Here is a 23,538-nt window from a genome sequence, read left to right on the forward strand (position 1 = left end):
CAAGGGTTGATTCACAGGACGGTGACAAGAGTTTTAATTGGTTAAGTCTCCTCAGAGATGCTTGGAGAGATTGAAAAAAATAATATAAATTAAATAAATAAATAAATAAAATAAATAAAATTTTTACAGTTTTTGACTAATGAGAAGAATATGCTAGAATGATTGCTTTTCTCTCTATCTCCTAGATTTGAGATTGAGGTCTGGAACAGGTACTAAGACCAGCCTGAGATTTCTATTGAGATTGTTGATCTTAGGAATATTTCTGCGATTTTGTAAAGCTGATGTTGAAATGTGCCAAGTGAAACATGGAACATATGTTTGTGAAATGACTAAACCCTCCCCGTCTTTGCGTAAATTAATTCCACAGAATAGTTGCTCCATTACCAATTGTGGAAATTGCCTTAAACAGTGGGTATCCAGAATTCTTCTTAAAAATGGTTCTTTGATCCCACCAGGGCACTTTATGTTGAAACAGTCATTAAAAGAAAATGGCACTTCTGTCATTTACAAATGTCAGAAAGGAGAAGAGAGTTGCAAATGCAGCAAAGAGCCCTGTAAAGGTAGTATCGAATACTGTTTCGAAACCGAATGTAATCAACAAGCATCATGCATATGTCAAAGACAAGCGGCTGAAACATATTGGCTAGCAGAATACGGTGCGCAAACTGTTAGAAATCCACCAATTGTTTCTTACAGAATGTGTTTGACATCGCAAATGGAGAATTTGGATCGGATTAGACATGGAAGACATATGTTAGCTGACGAACAAGCAAATTTCCAAGAGCAAGGATTGGAAGTTATGTTTACCGACCCAGTTTTCACCACCTTAGAGAAAGGTACCTTGATTATCAGGAAGTTTGGGAACGAACGGACGTATGTAATAGATAAGGAACCTTTGCAGGTAGAAGTACCAAGGGAGTTCTTGTTAGCTCCAGGACCATTAAAGTTTCTTTTTGTATCCCAACAAGGTAAAGTGGTACAAGGTACGATACATTTGACAGGAAGGGATGAATGTAAGAGAATGAATTGCGTTTTTTGTTGGGAGGTGATAAACAGCCGACACTGTTTTCCACCTTTTGTTACTTATACAGTATACATAATACTGGGTATCATGGCAGTAATAATCATCTGGTATTTAAATCTGGTCATCAAATCAATAGCACAAACAGTCAAAGGATTTTTCGTGCTTGTTAGTGTTATGTGGAGAATGTTTAGAACTGCTTGGCGCCTCACGAGCCTGGCAGGCCTTTCTGCAGGCGCAGTGGTTAGGACAACCACGGGAAGAATGCAGCAGTATTTAGCAGACCATGTTCCCATAGAACCTAGACCACTTGTAAGAGTCACACCCTTACAGATTCTCTTATACTTGTCAACACTTATGCTTGTAATTGATTCAACCTGTACTAATCATCAGATTTTACATGCGAAGATAAAGGAATGTCAAGCAGACATCTCTCAACCATGCAAAATCTCTACGAAAGTCCATGTGACTCTATTAAATTTGGAATACAAACAATGTATGTGGTTTGTTTCCGACACTGATCAAACTCTCTTTCAATTACAGTTGACTTTTAAACAAGTACAGTGCCACTGGCAAACGAAACGGATGTATTACACTTTTCCTACTGAATTGCATCTGATTAGTCAAGTGGCCTTTCCGCAAAATGCTTACTGCGCTTGGGGGCACCATTGTGTGCCTGACTATATTTTTGAGGCGTTGACTAAGGAATCCCTGAGTTGGCCAGGGATTACAAATTGCATTGCAGGAGATAGTGGGTCAAATTTTTTCATTATCGATAGCCAGCCCTGTTTACACTATCGAGTTTGGCTAGTTCCCGACTTTACACGTGTGTATGAAGTCCGAAAGATTGAAGGAGTTGCTTGTGGATACATATTGGAAGTTCAATCACAAGCTAATGCAACTGTTGAGACGTTGTCATTAAAGAATTTCCCTATCACACGAAATAACATTGAAATTCAAGTTTTAGGAGCATTTGATCAACCCACCGACATTCTCGAACACCATTTAATTCTGAGAGTTGGTGATAGTACTGAAGCCTACCTAGACCAAGCAGCTTTGGTATCTCGACCAAAATACGGAGAGATTGGTGACGTACAAGCGAATTATAGTGTGTCAAAACATTTTATTTTTGATGATAGAATGACAGTGTCAATACTATGAAGAGAAAGTCCGTTGTCAAAAAAGCGAGTTATTTAGAACAAATGGTAGCCAGCAAAATAAATAAACTCCCCAAAACGCAAATTTCTCATCAGCCAGAAGTTGAGCCTTCTGGTAGGCTCACATCAAAAATGCTGCAATCAGCTCCATTAACTCCATTAGACTTGTCGTTTCTCGGATTCGACTTTTACTTGGAAACACACACAGTTTGTCCAAAGTTTGTTGACGAGCTTACCAAACCGATTGGATGTTTTACATGTGATACACTGGCTTCACTTACTTTTCAAGTATTTTTGACATGTCTTTCTGGAACAGTTTCTGTAAACTTTCAAAGCATATTAGTGGCCACAAGATCAGTTAAGTTAACTCAAGAAACAAGTATATACCCTATTCAATTCAAGACCGATATTAAATGTCATAATGAGAACTTGTGCCTAGTCGCCCGAACTATTACAGCTTGTAAGGACATAGAGTTCTGTTTAGAAGACCCAGAATTACAAGTAAACCACCCAAACTTTTCACAAGTTTCACACATAGCAAGTTATGCATCAGGACTGTCGCCATGGACAGTGTGGTTCCACCAATTAATTGATGGAGGCCTCGTTTCTTGGATTAAAATACCTATTATACTCCTTTCTATGGCCTTATTAGGATCATTTATTGTCTCGACATGCTTAGCTTGTTTTCGCAAATAATAAATAATAAGGATAATATTAGTTAAATAAATAAAATTCTATGTGTGAAGAGGAATGAAAGAAGATTAAAAATGTGAACAGTAAATGGATAGTATGAATGTGAAGAGTAAATGACAGCAAATGTGCTCCTGCTTGATTCCAACATAAGAGGTGAACAGAAGTATAAATGAAGCAAATTTTTGTCTAAAAGGAAGGAGTGAGAAGAATAAATAAAAAAAAAAACAGAGATTAATTTAGCACCTATTTCTCTTTGTTTCTTCCCACTCACAGTTTCAGCAATAACCAAGTTATGGGTGTATGTGTTGAGTTGCCTGAGGACCTTCCTCGGCAATTATTTGAATTGGTTTTGGAGGGATGCAGCACCCTCTTCCCCCTCTCGGAGTACCTGCCAAGACCATACCAGGGCACAGCTGGTATTGACGCCAAAGAAACTTGCCAGGCACTGCCGAAGACATGAGGCGGCAAGAATGCGTGTGGTCAAAAGGAAACGTGAAGACGACAGCTCCTTAGAAGGTCGCCTTCCCCGTCACACCTCGGAGCAGCACGCTGAAGATGCTAGACCTATGCTGATTAGACTTACCCCATCCCAGATTGCCACTACAAGTCGCCCTTTCAAGACGCTCGAAGTGCCTTTCAAAAATTGGGCATTTTTGGACGCTCGTTTTACACGAGATATTCAGGAGTCAGGGCCAGTGGAAGAACTTGCCTTCATTACAGCAGATGATCAGGATTGTGCTTTCCTTCTCCAGCCAGGAATCCTCTTTTCCCCCGTTTTTCTATTATTACCTCGGCTACTCATTTAACACGAAGATAGGAGAATATCTATGTCATCATTGAAAGGAAAGGAATCGTTTTGCCTAACGACATGAAGATACACAGACTTAATGTACCAACCAAATTTCCCTTAAACTAACTTAACAATTATCTTGATACTAGATACTATTATATTGAGTTTATTGTACGTTTATATGTAATGTTTAATAAACCATGTTTGTTTGCTAACTTTGCCTCATGACATTCTCTGGTTACACACGGACCACGGAATCCGAATTAAGAAAGAACCTTTATTTGGGGCCACTCTCGAGTCTCTGTTATTTCAATAGGGAACTGGAGTGGAGAACACAACGCCCTCCGATGTTGCCAATTCTATTCCACGAATAAGATTGAAGAACACGTGAGGTTTATGTCCTAATTCAAACTAATAGACGATCACATTAAAACCCGACTCTCTGGACATTAATTTTAGTGTTGAGTACGCTTGAAGGTTGTATAGATATTGGTGAAAGTTACACAGCATGCCCGCGCTATAACGGAGAGAAAAGGCGGCGTTACAGCGCATTCACTACTATGAATCTGTTGGATATGTAGTTCTGTAAGGTCTGATAGCGGTTGTTGGGAAGATTTGATGCTCTAAATCTGGCCAGGACGCTTGCCCACCAAAGTGTGTCGACCGCTTCAGCGAAGTCTACAGACATCACCAAGAAGTATTTTCTGTTGCAGTTCTCCACTTTCCCCAGTAGGTGCTGGTGGTCATCTATGGCAAAATGACCCTGTCGAAAGCCGAACTGGTTGTGTTGCCAGTTCTGCAGTATTGTAGTGATGTTGGAGACGAGCATGTAATAGGTGCTTGAAGAGCTTGCTGACCACGGAGAGCAAGGCTATAGGTTTGTAAGAGTCTGGGAGGATAGGCAACTTGGAAGAATTTTTTAGGATAAGTTTGACATTGGCAACCTTCCAAGATGGTGGGAAGGCTCCTGCCTGGAGGCATTTGTTGTAAAGATTTAGCATCAAGTCAGGGGCACATTCCACTGTCTTTTTAACAATTTCTGGTTCTAGCAGGTCTGGCCCTGGGCATTTATTTCCTCTGATAGTTGATGCTGCTGCTGTTAGCTCCTCCCTGGTGAAAGGCATTTCCATTGCTTGGTTATTGTAGGTCGCATTATCTTGGCACATTTTCTTCTGATCGTCAGTCTGCAGTTCAGCCGGTGGTTGAAAGACCACGTCAAGAATATTGTTTATGGTGCTTTCCCAGTTTGTAGTCATGGCACCTTGTGGAGTTCTAGTAGTAGCAACAACCTCCCCCCCGAAGGAGCTTGTTTATGGTGATCTTGTAGACCCCCCCCCCCCAGGGATCGTTATTGCCAGTAGTTGTGACCAATCGCTGCCAAGTCTCCTGTTTTCTGTGACGTATCTGCGCGGTGTAGGCATTTCTCGCTTCTTTGTACCACTGCAGTAAGGCCTCCACTTCTGCAGCTGGCCAAGATCTTCTGGCCCTTTGAAAAGCCTTGCGTCGGATCTGAGTTTCCTTTCTAAGGTGCTGCAAGTCCCAATTCCACCATCACTGCACCCGGGGCTGGGTGTTTCCTAGGTATTGCAGCTTCACAGGCCCGAGTGATGAGGGTTGTTGTCTTCTGCTGAAAGAGTTCCGGGTTGCTAGTGGTCTGGAGTTCGGCATTGTGTTCCTGTAAGGCAACTGAGATTTCAGTCTGGAAGGTGTCCCAATTTTTCTTTCTGAATAGCGTACCTGTGCTGTATTTGTCTTGGTACTGGGATCCTAGTTAGTGAGTGGGTAAGCTGGAAGGGTATGGCACAGTGGTCAGAGGTGGTCCAGTCATCTTGGACCGACCATCCAGTAATATTGCTGGCTATGTTTCTGGAGGCCATGGTGACATCTATGGTTGACTCCCACAACGTATTGCAGAAGGTCGGCAGGTTGTGTGGGAGGTTTAATACCATTACTGGCGCGTTTGCCAGGAACTCCTCTAGTTTTTGACCGTTTCTTGTGCCTGGTCGATCAGGTGTGTGACTGTGCCACACCAGGGATCTGCAGTTGGCGTCTGCGCCAATGATTATTCTCGAGTTTGGAAAGGTGTTGATTACCGTGTGAAGGTAATTTATGGCAAAGGTGATCGAATATTGGTCTTTCCATATTCATCGCTCAAACTTAATGGTGATATATTTTTATTATCTAGACCAACAATATAGCAAGGAACTTGTTGACGCCATCCTCTCTTCTAATAGGTACTTTTGTTTTTTTATTATTAAGCCTTTTATTCCTTTCGGATTTTTTCCACGCCGTGACATCAAGTGCACAGGATGATTGATTGTGTCCGGTTACTACTTCATTATTACTGTTTGTCGAAGATATTATTATTAATGTTGTTGTTATATTATTTCTTCCTGATGGGGGTTTCTACCCCCGTAAGGGTGCTGGTATCAAATGCACAGGGTGGTGGTTAAGTCTGTTGGTCAAGGAACTCTCTGACTATCCTACAGGAGTTCCAGATTTCGACTTTCTGGAGTTCCTTGTATGAGTCCTGTCTTAGGTCTGAGTACTTCCTGATCTTTCCTCATATGTTTCCGTGAGGTTGCTGGTGTTGAACATTGCTCTGTCGGTCGGGTAAATAGCTATTTCCTTCTTATCGATGAAGGGGTTATGTCTGGTGTGCTGCACGGGATCGTGTTGTCCGGTTTTAGGGCACAGTCCTAGTACAGTCTGTGATAGAGATCTCTAGTATGGCCCGAAGCTCATACTTGAAATACGGTAAACTTTCTTTGATCAGCAGCTATTTTTACGCTAGCTTCTGATGCATTATCGTGGCCATCTGGGTGTTGCTGTGAGTGTACCACATCTGAATCGCTCCTATCTTCATCTTACTGTGATATGTTCGTTTGTTTCTGGGGGCAGGTGACATCAACATGTCATCTATAACTCCTGAACCGTTGGTGACAGAGGAGCACCACTCACTCCACTCATCTGTGGGATACTATCTCTGGATTTTCGAACTGACCCTACTGCCTAAAGCCTGAATGCGAGCAACTTTATCCTACAACATACTCGATGCAGTATGTTCAATATGTCTATTTCTCATTGTCATCCAGCTGTGGCTGTGGACCTGTTTTAGCTTTTACATCCAGTAATGAGTGGTAGTATTGGAAGTGACACCGGATGGCGTCACTTTTATTTTGGGAAGGTAGGTCCGATGAAGCGACTTTCGCGCTTTCCCCACCGAGTTTTTTTTCCCCTCTTTATGGTGGGATTCAAACCCAGGTTCATAATATTTGCTGTCTGGGGTTATAACCACTGGACTAATCGCGCTCCTTTATTATTATTATTTATGTAAATAAGTTTAGTTGTTATTTATATATCTTTGTGATCCGATGTTGCCGAGTATTAGGAATATGAGCAACTTAGGCCGTATTGCTCCTTATACAATATGTCTGTAAATTGCATGTGTTCTCTGGTTGTTTTACTGTTTGCTGGACCAAAAACCCGAGTTTCCCTTGAGAGAAAAAAAAAAAAAAAAAATTTAACCACACCTGAAATCTAGGCGCCTCCGTAGCCAGGTGGGCAGGAGCAGCAGTGGTAGCACACGTTCTTGATTAGACCGGGGTTCGAGCCCATCACCACCAAATACGGAGGATGCGGAAAGGTCAGGGAATGACCACCGTATATTCCCGGAGCATTATGGCCTTAGTTGCTAATGCTCCTAAACACCAAATAACAACAACACCTGAAATCGACTAACTCAGCCACGTTGTGAAACATGACTATAAAAATTTTTCGCGTCGTTGATGGGATTCAAAGTCGGGTATTTTCTTCCAGGAGTCGGGAGGAAGGTGATTATACCCAGCATTGTATCCAGGTATGATAGTAAGGGGAGGACATGACGACCTGATTATCTTTAGTTGAATTTACGGAAAGCTTGTAAATAATATACTGCTCTGCAAAATTTAAAGACCAGTCAGGTTTTCACTGTAGCTTCTCATAGGAGTGGCCTGGATATAGGTAAACCATACCAAAGGAACCTCGTGAGGTACAGAAATGATGAAAGAAACAACACCGACACAACAACGGAAAAAACTGTACAGGGGAACTTTATTCAAAAATGGTAACAGCACTGGCTGCCATGATACAAAAAAATCAAATTATTATTTTAGGGTTGCCCGTAATTAAATACATTAACCCGTATTTGTGTCTGTAAATTGCGTATGTTCTATGGTTGATTTGCCTCTTTTGCTGGACGAAAAAACCCCAGTTACTGAGGAGAAAAACCTTGCTATCTACGCCTGAGACCAACTAACTCTGGCTGCCATGGTACAGATGCATCACTGCCAAAGATGGAACAAAGGGAAGAGGTGGTCCTCAGTAGGAAATATGGCCACCCCTAATGCAGGCTTTGCACCACCTGTCCATACTTAGAACAATATTGTTGATAAGTTCTTGGGGTAACGTCGTCCATTCCACTGTCAGCGTCATCTTCAGCTGGTAAACATTTTCTGGTGGGGGTGGACGTGCTGCTAGGTGTCTCACCAGAGCGTCCCATATGTGTTCGATGGGATTTAGACCGCAGGACGGGAAAGCCAATCCATGCGAATAATGTCCTCACTTTTCAAAAGCATATCAACAGCTGCAGTGCGACGGGGTGTGGCGTTATCATCCATAAACAGGAACTGGGGGCCAATGGCACCTCGGAACAGACGCACATGTGGAAAGATTACCTCAGTACAGCAGCGTGCACCGGCTACAGTACCGCCTTCCAGTATCAGGAGTTATGTACGTCCATCCAAGATAACGCCTCCCTAGACGAGAACACCTCGACCGCCATATCGATCCCTTTCAGTGATGTTTGTGGGGTGATACCATGTGCCAACCTCTCGCCAGATTAGCTGATGTCCAGAATCGCTGCTGATACTGAATCTACTTTCATCAGTAAAGAGTACCTTAAGTAAAGATTTTGTGGTTTTAACCTTTAGAAATAGTGTTGGTCCTTAAGTTTTGCACACCAGTGTTAGATGCGGATTTAACGGCGGGCGCACCCGGCGCGTGCCCTGGGCCCCGACTTCTGAAGGGCCCACGCAAAACCCCAACAAATTAGTTGAACATATTATTTCAAAACTTTGTGATTATTATTATGCTATTATTAATTATATTATACATATATTATATTCAAATTTTTTGGAAATAAAACATTAATAGTACTGTACATAATATTTTTTATTTATTTAAAAAAATGGTTAACATGTATTTTTATTTTCCCTGTCTCTCTCTTTTTTTTTAAGGGGCCCAATATTTTCTTCTGCGCCCGGGGCCTCAACCTACCTTAATCCGCTCCTGACCTGTGTGATATGTATTAATCACAAAAAATGACAATAATATATTATTATTTCCAAACATTTGACTATACAACACAAGGGACTTTTTCTTTAATTTCGAATTTGGTTAATAGAGGGCATATTCCCCCAAAATACGCCCCTGATTATACAAACTGTACTACCAGCGAGGAAGTGATCTATTGTAAACCATTCTGCTATCAACCACAGCGGGTATGATGTCTCGAGTCAATTATGTATTCTCCTGGCTCAACAAATAAATGGATAATTATTTATTTATCAGTTGCAACTTTAGTGTAATTGCTGTTTCCATTGATACAATTATTGTGGCAATGGACGTTCCATACGAGCAATAATAAGAGTAACCAAGAGTAACCTACAAGTCTTCTATGAGTAACCCAGATGTCTGCGATGGGACTCTGGTCTGGGGAGCAAGCAGCCAGTCTACTTCATACGCCCGATATCTTCACCTTCCAATGTATTTTTGGTCGTAGGACACAGCTGGTTCAAAGTATTGTTAACCAACGGTGTCCTATGGCGTTGAACTTTGTTGTCCATCAGAAGGATATCTTCTCCTACAGCACCAGCATAATGAAGGATCATGAAAAGGTACTATCTAATCTCTATACCAGTGTGCACTCAGGATCCCTTTCCTAATGATGTGGAGGTCTCTACCACAATAGACTAATGGCAACCCCACACTTGGAATCCAAATCCCCGAACTGACTGTTTTCATATATATGCACAAAGTTGTTTTCGGTACCTTTTTTGTGCAACACTGGTACCAATGGGAATCCGACTGAAGGCTGTACCTGAAATGATCTGTGAAGAGTACACGGCAGCATTTCTGAACATTCCAGTTACGATGATCCAGTACTCACAATGTTCTGCTCCTACGATGCCGGGCAGTCAGTTGAAGGCTGATCATAGGTCTTCTGGCATAACACCACGTCGACGCAGAAGAATTCAGATGGTTTCCATTGACACCCTTCTCACTGTGTCAGTTGTAATGCATCTGACTGGCTGGATAACGTTTAGGCATCTAATGCAGTGGGCCATGAGAGAGAGAGACTGAAAGCGATCTTGACTCGGCGTTGTTGATACTTAAATTGTGTATATTCCAGTCTTTTATCTTTTATTTAGAGTTGTTCTATGAAAGCTAATGCAAGAAGAAGCTTATTAATGTTTCTCTCTCCAACGTGCGCTGGAGGAGGAGATTGCATTTATTTAAGTAAAATTCTGTAATATAGTGTATTTTTTGTAGGGTATTTATTGTTTTGCTGTCTGGGTGACAGCTGGTTTTGTGATTCGACTATCCCTGTCGTAATTGAGTAATATTTTGCGCTGCCCCGATGACAGCTATACTTTTCATAGTATTTTTCAATATCCATAAGTGCTGGATACATAGATTTCTTACTATAATGTCTATGGATAGTCTACTAGCTGTCTTCTTATTCTCTTCTATTCTCATTATCACTCACTAGTTGTTCCTTTTTCTGGGAAATATCTCTTTCTTTCACTTCGTCCTTTTCTAATACTTTCCCATCCTCCCCTCCTTTCCTTGCTTCTCCCACTATTATCCCATTTATTTTCATAATTCACCGTGGAGTTTCCAGGTAATATCTGGAAGCCCCAGTACGAGACTTTTAGTTTGGGGTTCCTGGCACACCTCCACGTGGCTTGGGATGGGAGTCAGTGGGCTGGGGACTAGGTGTCCTCTGCCTCCTGGCTGCGAAGACACCAAGTGCAGGCACTCAACATTCAACACATACACTGAACAATACTTACACACAAACACTAACACTTTTTCAGGCAAGTTTTGCAGTTTCTGTGCCTAGGAGCCACCTTCGATAACGGGACACATACACTCTCTCCCCCACCCCCGACGACTCCTCAAACGGTGAACTCGGGGAAATCAATCAGATATTTTCAGATGCTTCACTAAATTAATCGACAGGTGTGTTGTCTTTTTCCGCTGTGTTTCAATAATCAGATGAATCTGCAATATGGTTGAATTCTTAAAGAATCAATCACGATGACTGAATTTGTTGGAAAACTTAAGAAATTTTCATATACACGTCGGCAGGCCGCCGTAGCCTAGTGGTCAGGCGCGCGGGTGCATAAGTGGCATGGATTTACATACGTGCCTTGAGTGACCGGGATTCAAGCCCGTGACTGCTGAATACAGTGCTGTTTCTTGTATTCTGTCTATCTTGTGAACTCTGACCGTTTGGTCGTCCCGGAGTATAAACAGAAAATTTTATATTTTTTATGTAACTCACCGGTGTTTGAATAGGGAATGACTTGCAATGCTAGGAAGGGGGAACAGCATCTCAGCAACTGCAGGCTTGGTCGGGGAATGTTTTCATAGACATCACTGGATGGGTCCTCTCGTCCCCATTGAACACACCCTCTCTGCCAGCTCCTATCTCTACATTGTTTTGGAACAAGTTTTGCCCTATATGGTTACCGTGTATCCAGATGGCTCTGGACATTTTCGAAAAAACAACGCCACGTATCACAGGGTCCGCATTGTGCAGGAATGGTTTGAGGATCAAGTCCACTGGCAGCCAAATCAAACTTTTGGGATTGATGTCAACCGACATCAGTTGATTTGGGATCGATGTTGGATGAATTCCCACTCATCCGACACCGATCCCAAATTCCCACTCAGCCAACATGAATTCCACCGAACATTTGTGAGATATAGTGGAACTCAGCTCTCGCCAGTGCCTCGATCCTTTACCGAACTCCGGGATGTCCCTCTGTCCAGGTGGTTCCGGATACCTAAGGATACTTCCGCAGTCTCGTGAAATCCATACCACGCCGGGAGTGATCCCAGCGAAAGGGATACAACACGTTCTTCGATAGGTGGTCATAATGTTTTGGCTCATGAGTTTATAATGTCTGTAGAAATAGTAAAAAGAAAAAAACTGGATTCAACCATTAAGTTGGTCTTCATTAACACATCTATTTATATATTTTTGGAATCAAATTTGGCTTTTTATAACCAGTTTTCCTCTTCTTGTCATAATGTTGCAACTGTGATGAATACAACAAATAGGTTTTTATGTTTTATTTTATGCATTGTACCTGAGGCAGATATGAATACATCCTTTAGTAACAATAGGAAAATTGTGTCATTGGCATTTAGTTATCAGGATCAGTTACCTATTAGGATAGTCCTACCACCATCACTAAGAAAAAATAAAAGAATAAAATATCAAGAAGACTTTTTTTTTTTAATACTCCTCCATAAATTTTCAATTTATCAAATAAATAAAATAATATAATTGACCGAAATTATTATCATCAATTAACACTTAACATTAGCATTAGTAGAGGCATTTGATGCAAGAAAGCAAGCTTATGCAGCATCAGCCAAAAAAATAAAGTAAAACAAATAAATAAAAAATAACCACTTCAACTTCACCCCTCTGTTCGTTCAAAATACCTGTCCAGCTGAACCTTAAACTTATTTAGGCTATCAACCTCCACTACAAGGGATGGAAGTCTGTTCCACCAACCAACCACCCGCTGGCTAAAGGCAAATTTCCGCACATGTATCCTAAATCTGTCTTTCCTCAATTTGAATTTATGCCCTCTCAGGTGATTTTTCTGAGCTAGAGGAAGAATCCCATCAGCATTGAGCATGCTTAAACCATTCAAGGCTTTATACACCTCTATCAGATCACCTCGCTGGTGCCTAGTCTCCAGACACTGTAATTTGCAAAACTTAAGCCTTTCTTCATAAGAGCACCCCTTTGTTCCATTCACTAATCTTGTTGCCCTTCTCTGTACTCGTTCCAGCAGCTCTACATCCTTCCTGAAATGAGGCCTCCAGACCTGTATACAGTACTCTAGGTGTGGCCTGACCATTGCTTTATACAATGGAATAATCACCTCCTTATCCCTGCTGGAAAAATTCCTGTATATCATTGACAATACTCCATGAGCTACTCTTGCAGCCCGTCTGCACTGCTCAGAGAACTTTATATCTGCCTGCACAACCACCCCCAAGTCCCTTTCATTCTCTACCACTGTCAGTGTAGTACCACAGAGTTGATACGTTGCTCTGGGGTTGCTGTTTTCCATGGGTAGTACTTTACATTTGTCAATGTTAAACTTCATTTGCCACCTCTCAGCCCATCTGCTCAACCTTTCCAGATCCTGTTCCAGCAGCATAGTGTCAGTAGTGTCCTTGACAACCCTGCCAACCTTTGTATCGTCTGCAAACTTGGACATTAAGCTTGATATATCATCATCAATAACATTTATAAATACAGAAAACAGTAATGTACCCAACACTGAGCCCTGAGGGACTCCACTAATAACATTAGTCCACGATGAGCAGTGTCCATTGATTACCACTCTCTGTCTTCTCCCCCTCAACCACCCCTTTATCCATAGCAGCAATTTGTCTCCAATGTCACACTGCTCCCATTTGTGTAGCAGTCTTCCATGTGCAACAGTATCAAAAGCCTTTCTAAGATCCAAGTATATAATATCAAAGCTATTCCCTGCATCCAGTTCTTTTGTGACTGCATCATAGTATCCAATCAAATTGGTCAGGCAAGACTTCCCCTTAACAAAACCATGCTGTGTCTGAGCTATAACTGAAGTCTTGTCTAAATGATCCTGCAGTGCTTCTTTAACCAGTGCCTCCATTAATTTTCCTGGAACAGAAGTTAAACTCACAGGTCTATAATTACTTGTGTCAGCCTTTGATCCTCCTTTGTGAATTGGGGTCACATTTGCACTTCTCCAATCCATGGGTACTTCCCCTGAGTCCAAGGAAGCTCTCATAATTATGGCTAAGGGTTTGCTTACTTCCTTTGCTGCCTCCTTTAATATAACTGGATAGATCCCATCCACCCCGGGTGCCTTTCTTGTGTTTATCTTCAACAGTTTCTCCTCCACTTTACTCCCAGTTATTTCAAGATTCTGTAGCTTACTGCTAGAATTGAATACACCTCTGGCATTCCCCTCGCCGAGGTGTATTCAATTAATAGTTGGCTACGTTTCAAGGTTCAGACGAACTCCATCTACTGGCCTCCAATCAGCTCTATTTAGAACCCTGAAGATGGGGTTTCAGTAGAACCTTGAAACGTAGCCAACTGCATTAAGTGTAGATTGATGTGATAACCCTTTAATAAACAACTTTAAATTTGTTACCCATTTTCAAGAAAATGGCTTCTGAGAATGAAGAAGTAAGTGTTTCTTCATATAATCAGACGTCAATGCCTTCCCACATATTTCACAGACGAATGATTTCGGTCGGGTGTGCCTTAACAAATGCCTTTTCACACTGCATGATTGTGTAAACATCTTCCCACATATTTCACAATGAAAGGATTTCTGCTTTGTATGAACTAATGAATGCCTTTTTAAGCAGACTGATGTTCTAAATGACTTTTCACATATTTTGCATATAAACGGTCTCTCCTTTGTGTGAATTCTTAAATGTTCTTTTAAATGGCTTAACCTTGAAAATGTTTTGCCACATATTTCGCAACAAAAGGGTTTCTCATGGGTGTGAACTAACAGATGTCTTTTCAACTTCTGTGATTCTGCAAAGGACTTACCACATTCTTCACAAGGAAACGGTTTCTCTTTCGTATGAACTCTTAAATGTACTTCGAGATGACTTAACTGCTGAAAAGCCTTGCCACATACTTCACACAAGTAGGGTTTCTTTTTATTATGGACGATTATCATATGTGATTTTAGTTCACTTGAACTTATAAAGGTCTTTGCACATATTTCACAAACAACTTTGAAATCGGAATTGAACTTAGAACTAAGCCATGGTTTAAGGTACTGTATTTTTCTTCAACAACATTGTGTACTCATAGTGGTACCTGCACAAGGCAGGATTTACTAGGACACTGTTGCTCCAGAACCCAAGGTTCATGGAGCCCTAAACAAACATCAGTGTAAGTTCAAGGGCCTCCAAGATGATTTTTTTTCTTTACTGGATGAAAAACCTGAGTGCCCAGAAAAAAAACATATAACCCTCGGTCTGAAACTAACTAACTGAGCCATGTTGTGAAAACTGCCTTTAAGAATTCCTCCTGTCATCGGCAGGATTTGAACTTAGGTATTTTCAACTCAGTATGGGAAGTATGGAGACTCTACCAACTGTGCTACCTACAAGGGCCACTTAAATATGTATTATTTATTATATTATAATTGTATTATAATAGAGTGGAGATGGGAAGAATCCCTGGTGCCGCTAGACATCAATATACTATAATAAAAGTTCATATTATTATTATGGTAATCGCATCATTCCCTAAATTGTAACACACAGTGACAATTACAGATTATCACTATAGAGCAATCATATATACAGATTTTTTTAAATAAAATACTTCATTCTTGAGGTTAAGCTGTATGCTTGAACTACCCCCTGAAGGTAAGGATGGGCTTTCCCACCTTGGACCTCTTGTCCGCTCATTTCCTACTAGGTACCTCTGCTTTATCCCCTCTCTCTATCTTCTCCCCTTTTCTCCGTATTACTCACACTATCTCACCTGCCCTAAACATTTATATTTTATTTTTCTTGGGCCCTCCATGGTAAGCTTAGGCAAACCCCTTGCCTGGTGGCCGTGAAGGACAATATTGCAATGTATCAATCTGTGTTATTATTTAGAAATTTTTATTGCAATAAAGATCTCCAACTCAGGTTCGCCCCGCCAGGAACTTTATCTCTACTAACTGGTCTGTCTCCCCATGCCGCTGGACGCTAACTAGGAATCGATGGTGTTCCACGTGCATCTGAGCTATGAGGGCAGAAGAACAACATCCTACACAAACACTTACTAACCCATACAATTTGGCCTTTACAGAGTTTAGACGCAGAGTTGAGGGAACCCTTCCCCGGCGCCTCATTACTGTAAAAACCGTATGCAGTACACTATATTATTGCACTTTCCTGATATTGACGAATTTATACAATAGATGTTCCAGGAGACAGTTACAACGGTGGCATCTGTTGATAGATTGTTGAACCAGAGTGCACCTCTAAAAGGTAAAATTACTAAGTACAGTACAGTACATGTACTATTTTTTAACGGTTGCTACTTTTGTTCTCTGTACCTTTTTTAACTGTTTTGGGTGTTGAACTCCTTTCCATCTTGAAATTAAATTAGAATCGCTGGTATCTGTGAAAAAAGGAACCCTTTTCCAGTTAGCGGCGAACCTTGTGTGCCTTTTGAATGGGGTGTGGGGGAATAATGTAAACCCATTATAAGATTCCATATTTATGTTTGTATAAATACAGTTACCACAGTGAAAAAAAAGAAATGGGGGAATGTTCCACCACTTATAAATCTGCTGCCCTTTTCAATTTTAAGATGGATTTTCGTAATTCTCTTCTCCTCTGCATACATGAGAGCCTTCGGAAATGTATTTAAATGTTTTGGTTATATTCCATTTTTTGTTATATGCAGGTCTTGTATCCCTATTCTTATTTAGATAAGATATCCTGATTCTAACGAAATGTGGAATAATACGATGCATTTTGTATTTAAAAAAAATGAAAAGCAATAAAGAAAAGAAACAACACATTTTGTAAAAAATCATTCCGGTTACTGGTCTGGCAAGAGCAGTAATCATTACAGCCTGTCATATAACAAAGTAGGTAAGTAATTGTAATTTATAAATGCACCTAGATTTGTATCCAAGTAAGTTAAAATTTAAGTAGCGAAGTCTTATGCAAATAAAATCTTACCTGTCAAACACGGACTCGGTGAGAGAACGTTGAAAGAAATAACGAAGGAACTAAAAAATAGCAGCATGAAAATTAGAAAGAGAATGTGCGCACATATTCCCCTTCTTGTTGCTAATGGCGAAATAAAATTGTTAAAATTATACTAAAAATGGTAGAAAGCGAGATTTTGGTCTTTTACTTCTTTGTTATATGTTATGGCTAAAGAAAGATGCGAGCTCACGCACTGATCTCCTGCCTTTGTATTCACATCTGTCTTTCACAGAATTCGTCAAGGCTGGATTTACCCAAGGTATTTAACTGCAGGGGTCCGGTGACCTTATTTTTAGAACCATTAATAATAAGTAAGCCAGGGCCCCAGACTACCTAAATACGGCATTGAGAGTATCAGACTACTCCGGGGCTCTTTACTTTCTGCTATCGCTGCCATTCTTCGAAAATGGCTCGTTTACTTTTAGTATCGTTTTTGGTAAGTCTAGAGACAAATAAGATGAGTTAACTTGTTATGGTGGTGTATAATAAAAATAAAATAATCTGGTAGGATAAAGAATATATTTGAAATCTAGGATATTCTTCTGACTTTCAGTTATTTATGGTAGTTATAGATTGTAGTGATGGACCACCAGAAATGAAATGTTTTTTTTTCTCACAGTTCTAGGAGAAATTTGTGTGGGTATTTGCCCTTTAATGACTTACATTTTTTTGTTTATTTTACTTATTCATTATTATTATATTTTTTTATTCTTTAGAGGGGAATTATCTGCATTCAAGACAATATTAACCCCAGGGGCTCACATCTGGTGAGTATGGGCTTGGCACACCCAGGGTTTGTTTGTTTGTTATTTGGTTTTTAGGAGCATTAGCAACTAAGGCCATATTGCTCTGGGAATATGCAGTGATCATTCCCTGACCTTTCCACATCCTCCGTATTTGGTGGTGACGGGTTCGAACCCCGGTCTAATCAAGAAGCGTGTGCTATGCACTGCTGCTCCTTCCCACCTGGCTACGGAGGCACAACACCCAGGGTCCTGCGCTGGATATCATCATTCTTCTCTTTCTTGGCAATTCCCTTCTACTTCTCTCTCTCTCTCTCTCTCTCTCTCTCTTCAGGGTAATTCAGATTTTTTTTTTTTTTTTTTGGCTGGTGCAGCATAAGCCTCAGGCTTCCTTGCACCACCATATGGCTAATAATAATAAGTGACTCTTTCAGTATATCTAACCAAATTAGTTAAAGATGTTTTCTTTTTCAAAACTGCCTTTTTGTTTTTTCTGGAATACCATTTCTATCTGGATGCCTCTGTATTGCATTCCTGCTCAGCATCTCCATTTTCCCTATCCGCTGAAGTTAGACTGACTAGTTTATGGTTACCTTGGATTGGTGATATGTTAGCACTTTTACAATCTGAAGGAATCGTCTCTGAGTTTAATGATTCTGTTAATATTCCTAATTAATCTGGCTTATTGAAGAGTATGATATATTGTCACAAGTAGGATGAAATTTAAATTAACTTTCAAATAATTTTTAACCCTCTTAAGGAAGATATTAGAAGATTGGAAAGTTTCGATATGTGGCTAATGAAGGAGGATAGAAAAGATAATATTGGTTAATAAAGTGAGAAACAAGAAAGTTTTGAGAAGAGTAGGTGAGAAGAGATATTTGACTGAAATAATCAGGTGGAAGAGAAATTTGGTTTCACATGGATTGCAAAGTGAGCAATTGATGAAAGATGTGAAGGAGAGAAAGGAGCCCAGGGGAAGACTGACGAAAACTATGATAGATATAATTGAGAGGGCATGGTGGAGATGAAATGGAAGACCGAGGATATGAAGAAGTAGTTAAGCATATGTGTGGACCTGCTCTTGGAAGAACACCAATAATAATAATAAATCCTTGTATTCTGGATTTGTTATTTCGGCTTTAATTTTGAAAGCTCACTTCAGAGGTTTGAAAAATACTGTGCTTATTAACATTTTAGGTATGTTTTGTTGACATTATGTTCTAAATAAAAAAGTTTCATTGAACAGAACTTTGTAGAAACATTGCAGGCTAATAATAATAATATGAGGTAACAGAAAAAACTTCATGTTTGGTTTGGAAGCTATGAGGCAGAGATCATTTCTGTTCTGATTTTGATATGCTGCTGTTTATACTGTTGGTTGCTGCAGGTTCTGGCAGCAGCAATGAATAGTATTATAAACAGTAGTTTCCTTTTTATACATATATATATATATTCCTTGGATCATATGTTTTTAGGAGTTAATTACTGGATCATATTACTGGATCAGTACACACATTATTCCGATAAACGTGTTAAACATTAAGCTGTATATATAGATGCAGGTTGAAATTGAAAATTTTATGAACTGGAATGCTTGTCGTAGAATATCTAGCTTTTAATAATCAATTATGTATATGACATTACTGATGAATATGGTGAATTGGAATGGCACTTTGGTCTATTGTTCAGCCCTGTACAAATGAAAGTATATTTTGCATGCCGAGGTATCAGTTGAAAGAAAAGAGTTGGATCAGTACCAGATTTTCTGTATGTTTTATTTTAGGCCTAATTATAATTTCCTGTCATTTTTTCTATCCCCTCTGCAATAATAAAACTTATAAATTTAAATAATTATTAGAAATACATCATTGTGAATTTCAGTATTCCTCTAGTATGATCTTTAATTATTTTATATTTGGAAAAACTGTAGTCATAAAAAATTCTTACACGTGCTGCAGAAAACACCCATTGCATAACTTTTAGTTTCCTTCTATTTTTTTTTGATGATGTACAGTAGCGAAATACCTTTTTTGTAACAAATCTTATTATACAATAAAATCAGAACTACGAATAAAATTTTAAACTTTCTCATTTTAAATTGTATCTTTCCTTTTTTCCAAAAATCTGACTGGGTAAGGTAAAGGCACCATGTGCCCTAAGTTGCTGTAATTTTTGATGTGAAACATTCTTGGGGTACCTACCGAGTAAATCTGATCAGTCACGAAAAATGCATCATGGAAGTGACATCATCCATGGCTTCTGTCAGTGCCGCTTCCCATGCTCCCACCACTAGTCTGTGCTGGGCAGGGCCAGATTTAAACTTGTTGTTGCCCTAAGCTATAACATGTATGAGCCCTTCTCTTTTACTGTTCACCTGTGACAATATTAAAAATGGATTTTTGAAGATGGAGTGAGGCCCCTTGTAATGTGAGAACCTAAGCCGTATCTTGTTTAGCTTATATGTAAATTCGGCCCTGGTGCCAAGCACTTACTAGTAGTGTGATTAGAGCACTTGACCCATTTTTCGTGACTGGTAGGATATCTCGAGTTCTAACTTTTTAGAATTTTTGAATAGAATAGTACGATTGCAACAATACAAGTATTTGTCAACGATTTCTTTTTTCATCTTGCATTTTCGTTACATTCCATTGTTAGGTTCCCTTCCCCAACAGCTGCGTATGTCCTTTCAACTACAAAGAAAGATTGGGTACCCCAATCGACGCTGTTTTCCAGAGACATTTAGATACATTGCAATCACAAGTAAATGTTCCTTACTTTAGTTATCATAAATCCATTGTATCTTGTCTTCCAGCTGAAATTATTGAAATTGTGAATGATCAATAAAATATTTACAATACAAAAGCTCTTTTTTTTTTGTAATCAATATATACAAATCAAAATACCTAAAAGAAATGTGAAGGATGTTTCCCATAAAACCATCTACTGCTCATGGTGGTACATGTGCCACTTTTTTTTTTGTGCCTGCTAAATGATTAATTTCAGATTGAAAGGACTTATTCAGAATATTCTTAGAAATTTAGCATCAAATTCCATGTTGATTACTTAATCACCCCCCCCCACCCTTCACTTGCTGCAGAGCAAAGATTTAAGATCAAATCCTGCTTCACAGCTACTTGATACAATGTAGGAGTTGTAAACCATCGAGATAATCCTGTTGCATATATACACTGTTTTGTAATAGGGGGTTTTTGTCCTGGTTTGAAATTAACTTAGGTGATCATAAGAGTTGTGTCCTATTCAGTATTGTTTGCTTTTATTGCATGAATTTGCAGTATATATTATAGTTAAATAAATATTTCATTTATCATTTATGTCATTTTAATCTGCTACCTTCTTAATCCTTTTTTTTTTTAAATCAACAAGGAGATTAAAATTTATCTCAACCCAAAAATTAAAGAAAACAGAAAAGTGAACACACAAAAAAACTACATGCACATCTGTCAGGCATGTAGTTTTTTGTTTTCATTTTCTATGACTAGCAGTTTGATTGTAAACTACTAAGATGATAATATCTACAGACAAAACTGGAAATGACAGTGTTATGCAAGAAGGAAGACTTTGTACAGAAAATAATAGAATTCAAACACTACTGATTGGTTAGGAGATAGGAAGGCATTTTAAAATTCAAGCCAGCTTAAGCAACAGTTGCTTTTTCACTCTAAAGCTTTCTCTTGCAGAATGATTGGTAAGGAATTTTCAATATCAGCCCACATGAAATGGCATTTATTAGTTCATTTTCAGAATAATCCTTTTTCATGTGAAATGTGTGACAAGACAGGCTAAAATATCATGCTTCAGTTCACAGTTAGGTGAATCCATTATAAAATGAGTGGAAAGGCATTTTCAGATTCACAGTGTCTAAGATAGCATTCAATAGTGCATAATAAGTAAAGTAAGTATTCATGTGAAATATGCAGCAAACTGTTTAAAAGGACATGTGAGCCAAAATTGAATTAGTTATACCCAGGGAAAACCATTATGTGTGAAACGTGTGGCAAATCATTTGCACAGTCTCGTTATCTCGAGACACTTGTTTCTTCACACTCAGAGAAATGTTCTCTTGTCAAATGCTTTGCAAGACATTTTCTCTTAGAGAAAGTCTCAAATGTCATTTACTAGTTCTTATTCTGGAAATATGTGGCAGTAGATTTAAAAGATCAAGGAAACTGAAAACACATTTTTTGCTGCACTCTTAAGAATATGCCCTTCTCTTTTAAAACATCTGGCAAAACATTCAGATCAGGTGAACTAAAAGCACATTTCTCGTAACTCTCTAAAGAAACATATTTTGGTTCATATTCAGGAGAAACTCTACTCTTGTGAAATATGCAGAAAAAGATTTTTCTGATTAGATCATGTGAGAAGGCATTTATCAGTTCATAGTCACGAGAAACTATTTTTGGGTTAAACTTGTGGCAGGCCATTTTCAGGTTCATATGCATTAAAAGTGCATTTACTACTTCACACTAATGAGAATGTTTTTGTGCAAAATTTGCCAAGACATTTAAATGGTTAACGGGCTAAATATACATTTATTAGTTCACACTAAGGAGAAACCCTTTCCTTGCCTAACATGTGGAAAGGCCTTGCAACCCAGTGAACTGAAAAGACATTAATTCACATTCAACTGAAATTGGGGATCAGCATGTTCAGACTCAAGTCATGCATTATTCTCTATGATGGTATGGTGATTTTACCACTTGTCATTTATAATTTCATCAATAGTAGCTGTATCTAAGAGTTGTTAAACTTTATCTCATATTTCACCTTAACTTTAAAGTTATGAGTACTTAAGGATGTTTTCTAACTTAAAAATAATCATATTACAGTGCTCCTCGTAATACTGTGAGTGTGATCATTCACCCCAAGAGAGAGAGATTTAAAAAAAAAAAAAAAAATGCAGTTTATGGCAAAACAGATTTCACAATTGATTCTGGTAAAAGCAAACTGTACCTCAGAAAGGCAAACCAGTTACTGCAGTGGTTTCCAAAGTATGGACTGCTTAGCTAGTGCATAATAAGGAAAGAAAGTATTCGTGTGAAATGTGCAGCAAAGTATTCTCTTTCTGCGGTATATTTTCCTAATTAAACAATTCAATTTTTATACACAACTAGAGTAATTACTGTAGTTCTTCGGTTTCCTCTCTTGCTGTTACAGGGTTTTGTTTCTTTGTGTGGTGTGCGTGTGTCATTACCCTTAAGATAACTCAAATTCAAATATTGTATGGCATGATGCTGGATTGGATAAATAAATTCCACACCATTTTTCCAATAGGTTTTCTTCAGACTTGGGTATGATGAACAATTCCTGAATATAATTAACATGGTTGGGGGAGAGGGAGAGATCCAGTGCTATTCCCCCATAGTACCAATTGTGGTGCTAGTACTGCAGAAGTGCATATGATCTAATTATTTCTAAATAGAGAGATAGCAATGGTTCCAGTATATCCATATAAACTATGATTATGGTATTCTAACTTTTTCTCAGATATTGTACACAAAGGAACATAACCTTAAATTGAAACAGGATCTTGAGTGCTGCATACAGGTCTGGAAGCCTCATTTTAGGAAGGATTTAGAGATGCTGGAATGGATACAGAGAAGGGCAACAAGATTGGTGAGGGGGAACAAAGGGGTGCTCTTACCAAGAAAGGCTTCAGTTCTGCAAATTGCAGTGTCTGGTGACTAGGCACGTGCAATGTGATCTGATTGAAGTGTTTAAGGCATTGAGTGGCTTGAGCAAACTCAGTGCTGATGGGATTCTTCCTCTTGCTTAGACTGTGCACATCAGGGAATATAAATTCAAATTGAAAAAGGATGTGTGTAGAAATACGTGCAGAAGTTTACCTTCAGCCAACGGGTGGTTGAGTGCTGGAACAAGCTTCTGCCCATTTGAAATTATATTTTTTTGTGGATTTTGAATTTCAAAATCCACAACATGGAATTCTCATTTCCAGTAGGTGCCACAACATTTTGTGGCACCTACTGGCACCTACAGTCCTAGATCTCATTTCCTACT

The sequence above is a fragment of the Mastigoproctus giganteus genome, chromosome 14 (genome assembly GCF_048544385.1).
Source record: "Mastigoproctus giganteus isolate SK-2022 chromosome 14, ASM4854438v1, whole genome shotgun sequence".
Taxonomy (NCBI): Eukaryota; Metazoa; Arthropoda; class Arachnida; order Uropygi; family Thelyphonidae; genus Mastigoproctus; species Mastigoproctus giganteus.